Below are 10271 nucleotides of genomic sequence, written 5' to 3'. Positions count from 1 at the left end.
GACAAGCCACTGAAAGGGAAACACACACACACACACCTACTTACCTACCTACCTACCTTGAGACACGGTTGACAGAGGATGCAACACATTGCCAGGATGCTTGGATTGCCATTTTGTTACTGTACCAGCAGTCCTCGACATACGGCCACAATTCAGTCCAAAATTTCAATTGCTAAGCAAAACAGTCGTTAAGTAAGTTGTTGAGTGAATCACTGTAGTTAACAAAACCATTGTTTTTACTTTGTCGGAAGATACAAAAGGGGATCATGTGACTCCAGGACACTGCAACTGTCATAAATATGAGTCAATTGCCAAGCATTTAAATTTTGATCACATGACCGTGGTGCAGTGCTGCAGTGGTCGTAAGTGTGAAAAACGGTCATAAGTCACTTTTTTTCAGGGCTATTGTAACTTCAAATGATCACTAAATGAGCTTTTGTGTATTGCCATTCTGGTATTTTTATTTTTGTTACTATGTTGGAATTTTCTTTGTATGTTTATTTATCTTAAAATATTGATATTTTTATCTTTATTTTACTTTCTGTACTATATATTTTCTTTTCATGTTTATGTTTACCTGACTATATTTTCTTATTATTATCTTTATCCTACTGTATTTGCATTTTGCTTTTCAGCTTGTCCCAGGAAGTGGAGCAGCTTCAAACCCGAATTGAGTAATGAATAAATAAATTAAAATCTGGACCTATGAACCCAATCACAAAACCAGCAAAACTATCTAATTTTGCAAGTAAAATTTACAACAAAACAAAATTTACAGCTATCAATGGCAATCCCCAACAGAATAGAACAGAACAGAATTGAATAGAATTCCTTATTGGCCAAGTGTGATTGGACACACAAGGAATTTGTCTTGGTGTAAATACTCTCAGGATACATAAAAGATACATTCATTAAGAATCAAGAATCATATCAAGGAATAATGTTTTTAACAGGGAGATGCATTCACACAACTTGCTAAACCACAGAGTACGGGCATGCTGTTCCAGGTTTCTTTGCATCTCCTGTGTCAGGCATTGCTGGAAAAATGGAGAAGCTGTGTCATAGATCTCTTTCCTTAGCCCTAAAGTGACCTTTGTTTCCTTTATTCTTTTTTTAAATAGATAATCCTTGACTTACAACCATTTTTAGTGACCTTCAAAGTTACAGTGATACTGAAAAAAGTGACTTGTGAAGAGTTTTCCCATTTACGGCCATTGCAGCATTCCCCCAGTCACAGTCAAAATTTGGGCACTTGGCAACTGGTTAGGAGCCTCTGTGGTGCAGTGGTTAGAGTGCAGTACTGCAAGCTACTTCTGCTGCAGCCAATTTGGCAGTTCAAATCTCACCAGGCTCAAAGTTGACTCAGCCTTCCATCCTTCCGAGGTGGCTAAAATGAGGACCCAGATTGTTGGGGGCAAGAGGCTGACTTTGTAAACCACTAAGAGACCAGGGATGGAAAGCACTGTAAAGCGGTATATAAATCTAAGTGCTATTGCTATGGTTGCAGTATCCTGGGATCGTTTTTCGACAAGCAAAGCCAATGGGGGAAGCCAGATTTGTTTAACAACTGCAGTGATTCACATAATAACTATGGCAAAAAGGTTGTAAAATGAGGCATGACTCACTTAATAGCTGCCTTGCTTTGCCATGGAAATTTTGGGCCCAGTTGTGGTCATGAGTCAAGGACCAGCTATAGCTCATTGATGAGCATGCAACAGCAAAAAAAGGATAGAGCTTTAATTGCACCATTGTGGTTGCCGTCTTGGTTGCCACCTTTTTTTATCTCAAGTATTTATTCTTTGGTTCCTGCTCTCAATGGAAGTTTTCATCCAGCTTCAAAATCAGTGGATCAGACAAAGTTGAGGATCAACCCATTTGCAGATGAGATCATGAAAACGGACGGAGTAGAAATACATTGCTTCCTGCTGAAGTGTTTTATGAGAACCTTTCACACCGTTTGTCCAGGTTGAATAGAGGGAAAGTGAACAATGCCTGAAGACAATTATTTCATTTTTGTAATATTATTTATCTAATGCCTTAACTTGATGTTTCTCAACCTTGGCGGTTCTAAATTGTGTGGACTTCAACTCCCAGAATTCCCAAGCTAACCAGGGGGATTCTGGGAGTTGAAGTCCACATGGCTTAGAATTGCCAGGGTTGACACCATTGCATTAGAAGATAAATAAATCTGTCTGGACAGGAATGAGCACTGACAAACTAGCACTGATGACCCCGTCAACTCCTCTTACTTTCCCCTTGATTGGAAATTTAAGTTTGTGCGTTTGCAAGATGGAATTGAGAGGCATTCATGTGCAAATGTGCAAGATTTCACTAGGCAGAAGAAAAATGTTACTGGTTTTTGATGCAAGAAAGAAAGACTGAACTAGAAACCTGACCAACTCCGGTTGCTAGTATTCCTGCGGCTTCAAAATCAGGTTCACACTACAGATTAGGAGCACAGTAAGACTTTTTAATAAAACAGTTTTCCCCCGTTTTCCTTTACAGCATGTCTTCCTTGCTACAGTCATTATTTGCAGAGTGCAGGGCTCTCCAAACTTGGCAATGTTAAGACTTTAAGACCTGTGGACTTCAACTCCCAGAATCCTGCATAGCACATTAGCACAAGTGTTAAAAGTTGCCAAGTTTAGTCTTAGTGCATTGAAATTCTCTGTCTTGTGATGGGAGAGTTTTGAAATAGGCTCAGCCTTTAAGGAGAGTGCAGAGCTGAAGGACATCGCTTGAGCTTACAAGGAACACACGTTCCCACCCTTTCCTTGAGCTACCCCACCCATCCCCTCTCCCGCTGATAAATTTTTCTGCTTGCCATGGTAACAAATCCCAAGTCTGTTTTCGTTTGCATTGCTCTCATCCCTTATAAATCTCATCTGATTTCCACAGGAAAGAAAAAAGAGGAGAGGAAAGGAGTGAAGAGGAGGAGAAAAGAGAGAGAGGGGGAAAAAAAGAAAGGAAAGACAGACCCAAAGGGGAGTGGTTCAGTGTGAGAAAGACATTTGGAAGACCCACTAAGCCAACAGATGGTCCTACATGTATTGATCTGGCTGCTTTCAGGATAGTCAGAGTCCTAGAAACAAGACATTCAACAACTCTGCAAGAATCCCTCAGGGGAAAGGATAGGATTGTTCAAACCAAGCCAGGGACAAGATACTGTAGTTTTGCAGGAAGCATCCTTGGTCCATCATCTTCACAAGGTGTCATGGGTTAAAACACGGGACATAGAACAATAGGCTTAGAAGGGACCTTGGAGGTCTTCTACTCCTACCCCCTACTCAAGCAGGAGACCCTATACAAACAAATTGTTGTCCAGTCTCTTCTTGTCCACTGGTGGACAAGAGCACCCGCTACTTCTGGAGACCAATTGTTCTCACTATCAGAACTTTCCCCCAGTTCCATAATAGGGCCAATTTTGACAGCATGGTTCAGTGTTTCTCAACCGTGGCAACATTAAGATGTCTGGACTTCAGCTCCCAGAATTCCCCAGCCAGCATGCTTTGAGGATTGATGGTAAAACAGCTGGAAAAAACTCAGCAAACTTCGTTTTTCATGTGACAACTGTAGAGAGATTGCTATATGTTCAAAAATGAGCTGAAGTCCACATGTCTTAAAGTTGCCAAGGTTGGCTAACACAGGTATAGATACTCACCAAGATACACGTTTCCAGACAAAGGGGCATAAAAATCATTCCTTCTGCTCTCCAGGTGAGGGTTTTTACATTCAGAAACCGGTGAGAAATATTTTTTTATAACAACTGATCTTAACAATCTCTTTGATAGCATGTTGAGCAAGGTATCATGCATACTGATCAAAATGCTTGTAGGAAAGGGTATTTGTGTGTGCATCCCTATATAGGTTGCCATGCAACCGGAACTCTCGATAGAATTTTTATAACATTGTGCCAAGGGTATCCGCTGGGGGGTCAAAACAGTGATGCCATGGAATCAAAGGCCCATCTGTTTTGCACATTAAACAGTGAGGAGGACTTCAGATGCACAATTGGACATCACAAGCATTTTGATCTAGCTTTCTGCAGCTCCCACGGTCTGTGTAGAGCTCTGTTCCCTGCAAATATTTTACTGTGGGTCAAGAAAACCAGGAGGAGATTCGGTCCATAGTGCACAAAATGGGGAGATGTTTCGGTAGCTTTTTCTGCACAACTTGCAAGATGAAAAGGTTAATCTCAGAAAACTGACTGCAGCTGCACACACACACACACACATTTTATTTATTTATGGATTTATTTATATTTATTATTAAACATGGATGCTGCTTGACTCCCAGGAAGCCTGGGCTACAAACAACAAAGAAATTTCTATAAAACTAAGAAAAGAACAAGATAAAATAGGACGACCACAACAGAAGTAATGGAATGAAGCAAAGGGCCTCACTTTATCACTTTATAAATAATACTGCTTTATAAATCCTTAGACCACACCTGTAATATTGCATCCAGTTTTGGTCACAACTTTACAAAAAAAGATGTGGAGATTTTGGGGGGGAAAAGGTGCAAAGGAGAGCAAGTAAGGTGATTAGGGCCTGGAGACGAAATCATATGACGAACCGTTGCGGGATTTGGGTTTGGCCAATCTAGAGAAAAGTAGGGCTAAAGATGGCACGTCAGCTTATTTTCCAAAGCACCGAAGGGCAGGACAACAGAGCTGCTTAATTCGTTCTTTGCATCGGTCCTCACAGAAAAAGAAACTATAGCCCAACCTACCAAAAACATAACTGTAAAAGACAGATTAGAAATAAAAGTTAAAATAAGCAACAAAATAATAATAATAACTAGGGAACACCTGTGAAATCTTGATGAATACAAATCACCGGGACCTGATGGATTACATTCCAGTGTCAGGGTTCCGGGTGACTCGGAACCAGGGTTCAACTTGTGAAGCATTCCTAAGCCTATTTTCGAGTCCCCCGCCCAGAGTTCTAAAGGAGCTGGCAGGTGTCATCTCAGAAACACTGCACCACATCTTTCAAAAATCCTGGAGCACCAGGGAACTACCAGAGGACTGGAAAAGAGCTGGTGTGGTTCCCATCTTCAAAAAAAGTGGGGGGAAAGCAGACCTAGGAAACTACAGACCAATCAGCCAGAACATCCCAGAAGATACTAGAAAAGATAATAAAAAAACCTGATCTGCCAACAAACAAGTAATAACTAGTAGTCAGCATGGTTTTGTTAAAAACAGATCATTCCAAACCAATTTTATTTCATTCTTCAACATAATGATTAAATAAGTAGACCAGAAAAATACTGTTGACATAATATACTTAGACTTCAGCAAAGCATTTGACAAAGTAGACCACAACTACCGTATTTTTCAGACCATAAGAGGCTCCGAAGTACAAGGTGCACCTAGCTTTTGGAGAGGAAAACAAGAAAAAAAATCTCTGCCTCCCAGCAATTTGCCTCCTTGCAGCAAACAGGAAACAGACTAGCCAGCTTCAGCAGAGCCTGATTTAGCACAAACAGCTGATTGTTGGTTGGATCTGCCTCCCGAAGATCAGCTGTTTCATTGCCATCGCCTATTGCCACCTCCACGTGCCCCATTTTCAGTCTCCGGATCTCATTTTTGGCCTCCATGCATCCTATTTTCAGCCTGTTCCAGGCAGCAGGGATCAGAACAGGCCAAAAATGGGGTGCGCAAAGGCCGGAAATGGGATGCAGAGGCCGAAAATGGGGCACACAGAGGTGGCAATAGGCAATGGCTATCCCTGTAGCCTCAAACAGCTGATCATCAGGAGGAAGATCCAACCAACAATCAGCTGTTTGTGCTAAATCAGGCTCTGCTGAAACTGGCAAGGCTGTTTGCTGTTTGCTGCAAGGAGGCAAATTGCTGGGAGGCAGAGGCCGAAGGGTGGGGGACAGCGGGTGGGGGGGGGGGCTTTGGCAACATTTGCTGTATAACATGCACAGACATTTCCACCCACTTTTTTTTGGGGGGGGGGGGGAGTGTGTCTTATACACCAAAAAATACAGTACTTCTTGGTAAGCTAGAAAAAAGTGGGATAGATAGCATCACCACCAAATGGATTCATAAACTGGCTGGCAAACTGCACTCAATGAGTAGTCCTTAATGAATCTACATCTACAGGGTGGGACGTAAGTGTCAGTATATTAGAAAGTATGAGATGGGGTAGCCATAACAACAAGTCAGCCATTGGGAACTGTTTGGTGATTAAGAAACAGCACCTGTTGTGAGCCAGATGGCTTGGAGACTGGGTGTGGCTTAGGGTAATTGGTATGTATAGATGGTATGTATAAATATAGAGCTATGAATTTGGAGTTCTGGTGGTTCTGATTGCTTCTGCTTCTTGTCCTTTTACTTGCTACCATGTTTCAAGAGCTGCATGGGTATTGTATACATGCATCATGTTTTGTATTATTGTATATAAACAAGTTTCTTCTATAAATGAATCCTGCTCAATTATTTACTTGATTGCTGCAAACTCTAACAGTAAGGTAGCACAAGGTTCTGCTTAGATCCAGTACTCTTCAATATCTTCATAAATGATTTAAATTAAGGAATAGAAGGGGAACTTCGAAATTTGCAGATGATACTAAGCTGGTAGGAATAGCTAACACCCTAGATCAGGGATGTCAAACTCCTGGCCTGTGGGCTGGATGCGTCACTTCAGGCCATACCCACCCCAGCTCCACAAAGGGAAAAAACATCGTGAAATGTCATGTGACGGCAACGTGACTCTGCGAGTTTGACACCTGTGCTCTAGATGATAGGCTCAAGATCCAGATGGATCTCGACAGACTTGAATACTAGGCCCTATCTAAGAAAATGAAAATCAATGTAGAGAAAAGTAAAATCTTACAGCAAGAAAAACCAAAAGGACACATATAGACTGGGTGAAACCAGGCTCAATAGCAGGAACTGTGAGAGGGATCTTGGAGTCTCAATGGACAACCAGCTAACTATGAGCCAGCAGTGTGCAGTGGCAGCCAAAAAAGCTAATGCAATCCTAAGTTGCATTAACAGAGGGATACAATCAAGATGAAGGGAGGTAATAATAGTAAGACCACACTTGGAGAACTGCATCCAGTTTTGGTCACCATACTATTAAAATGATGGTGAGACCCTAGAAAGAGTGCAGGGAAGATGATTAGGGGACTGGTAAAACATATGAAGAACGGCTACAGAAATTCTACATGGCTAAGTCTAGTGAAGAAAAGGACCAGGGGAGACATGATAGCTGTCTTCCAATATTTGAGGGGCTGCCACAGAGAGGAGGAAGGGGTCAAGCTATTTTCCAAAGCCCCTGAAGGCCAGACAAGGAATAATGGATGGAAACTGATCAAGGAGAGTTTCAACCTGGAATTTAGGAGGAATTTTCTGACAGAACAATCAACCTGTGGAACAGAAGTTGCCTTCAGAAGTTGTGGGAACTTCATCACTGGAGTCTTTCATTTCTGTCGTCTGTCAGAAATGGTGTAGGGTCTGCTTGGGTGGGGGGTTGGACTAGATGACCTACAAGGTCCCTTCCAACTCTGTCAATCTGTTACATATCTGAAACTATTCAAGGAAAAAAGCAACCTGGAATTTAGGAGAAATGTCCTAAGAGTGAGAACAATTAACCAGTAGAACAGCTTGCCTTCAGAAGTTGTAGTTGCTTCATCACTGAAAAACCAAAACTGAGGCCAACATTTTTGTTGCTAAATGAAACAGTTGTTAAGTGAGTCTTATACAGAGTCTTTTATGATTTTTTTGCCACTATTGTTAAATGAATCACTGCAGTTGCTAAATTAGTACCATGGTTGTTCAGTGGAACTGGCTTCCCCATTGACTTTGCTTGTCAGAAGTTTGCAAAAGGGGACTCACGTGACCCCAGGGGACACTGCATAAGTATGAACCATTTGCCAAGCATCTGAATTTTGATCACATGATCCTGGAGATGCTGCAATGATGTAAGTGTGAAAAATGGTCGTAAGTTGCTTTTTTCAGTGTCATAACTTTGAACGGTCTCTAAATAAAAGTTTATAAATCGAGGAATACCTGTACTGTATAAGACAGCATATTTTCTTTACTAGTTCTCATTCCATTTAATAACAGAGAATTTTCTTTATTTTATTTTATATTTTTTATATTTTATTTTCATTAAATTTATATGCTGCCCATCTCACTATCAAGAAATTCTGGGCAGCTTACAATGTCATAAATAACAGAATAAAACAATTACAATTAAATACATTTGAGCACTAAAAGTTAAAACACTAAATTTATCAACAAACAGGATAAAAAGGACCAATACAGACCAAGAAGAACCAATACAAAAAGAACCAAGAAATGTACAAATATCTTGCAAACAAAAAATGAACTTCCATGGCCTTCTCACAAAAATAATAATAATAATAACATGGGAACTTTGCGCTGATTAAGGTATGAATTAGTGGGAAAATCCATTTGATATCCCCTGGATCCTAACAGGATCCTGTGTTTGGCAAAGATCAGTCCCTCCCTCCTTTTTTAAAATTGGGGATAGGAGGCTCCAGAGCAAGAAAACTACTCCAGCCATTCCAAATGGAACAATTAAAAACATCGTGCCCCCAGAAATAAATACGTAAAACCTCCCCAAAATTCTCAAACACCTCGACAGCAAGACAATAAAAATAAAGCCTCTTTGGGTAAAGAAAGAAATATTTTGAAAATCTATTTTCAGTACACGCTAATTTAAGGAAACTTGGAATTCACGAATGAGCACAAATGAAGGAGGAAAATGACAACGCTCCCGTTGGGAATTGAATGAAATTCTCAGTTCTCTTCCAATTGATTATATGGTCAATGACCATATAATACAGGCAGTGACCACAAACATATCAATATTAGCTAAATGCAATTGTTTCAATATCTCCTTTATTTGGAATTGGTTTTCTTTTCTGAAAACAAAGCAGATTATTTTCCTTCATCATTCATCAGCAGAAATTCAGAGAGAAAAAAATTGTAGTTGTTTCCATGCAAAGAATATACCGTATTTCCCCATGTATAAGCCACCCCTTTTTTCCAAAATTTTCAAGCCCAAAAAGTAGGGGGGTGGCATATACAAAGCAGGTACACTTTTTATACGTGAAAAATGCATAAAATAATAAAGTAGGAATAAACTGGTTTTCCAGCAGTATGCTATACTTTTTTGTAAAAATTGTACGTGATGATACGATTACGAGTGCGAGTACGCGATAGAAATGCATACGCTAGGCATCGGCCTGAATGCTTCGTTCCTACTCTCGCTCCGATGCGTGATTGCTAGCGTCGCCCGCACCGCTTTCGGCGTCATGACCGAAGTTGTAGATCTAGACGTCGAATTTTGTTTCTTTGTAAATTTTCTTTCTTCATAACTTGTTTCTCTAATAAAATATTTTTTTCAAAACTTCACAGTCCAAAAATTGGGGGGGTGGCTTATACAAAGGGGGTGCTTATACATGGGGAAATACGGTAAACTTTTATCCATCATTCATTTATTTATGTTCTAGGAAGCTGTCAGCATCTTCTCTTTTTGCAAGAAATAACTAATTATGAAAGTTTGAATGTTCTTCCTTTGACACTGAAATGGGCATAAATTGAAGGTCCTAGTTGTCACTTTTAAAGTCCTGCCTGAAGGGCTTATTGGAAGACCATCTTCTCCCAGTTGTACCTACCTGAGCCACCAGAGGCAGGAGATGTTATAGGTCCCTTCTCTTAAGGAGCTCCATCTGGTGGACCAAGAGGGAGGCCCTTCTCTGTGGTGGTTCCCTCCACGTGGAACAAGATTGCAGAAATAAGATTGGCCTCCACTTTGATACTTATGAAAGGCCTTTTCCCAGCTGGGGAAAAGTACCAGGCTGGTTCCACTGCCTCTGAACTACTTCCAGGAAGAACCCGAGGCAGGCGGTGTTTTCCTGCGTCATGATGGGTTCAGATAATTCAGCCTTGTTTGACACCTGAGGACCTCTTGGTTCCACAGGTGAGGATGAAGAAGCCCCAATCTGGGCCATGGCCTTGGTCTTATAAAGGAGGGTCTTGAACAGCGCTGGACGGAAGAGTCCAGGGGAAGGGGGGGGGTTAAGGGGCAAGGTCAAGGGTCATCATCTGAGAACCCTTGTTCCATGTGGTCCAGATGCCCTGCTTCTGGCTGAACGGGTGGGAGCGGTAGCCCCATGTGACCGCCCAGCCTCCCCAGTATACATATACATGTAATGGTTTGGCCAGTGAGCCTCGGGACCCCAGGGGGATAGGGAGCCCATCAAATGCTTGATTGATTATTGTCGT

This window comes from Pseudonaja textilis, chromosome 12 (genome assembly GCF_049901715.1).
Source record: "Pseudonaja textilis isolate UNSWEBS1 chromosome 12, rPseTex1.2, whole genome shotgun sequence".
In the NCBI taxonomy this organism is placed as follows: domain Eukaryota; kingdom Metazoa; phylum Chordata; class Lepidosauria; order Squamata; family Elapidae; genus Pseudonaja; species Pseudonaja textilis.
This window is presented reverse-complemented; position numbering follows the sequence as displayed.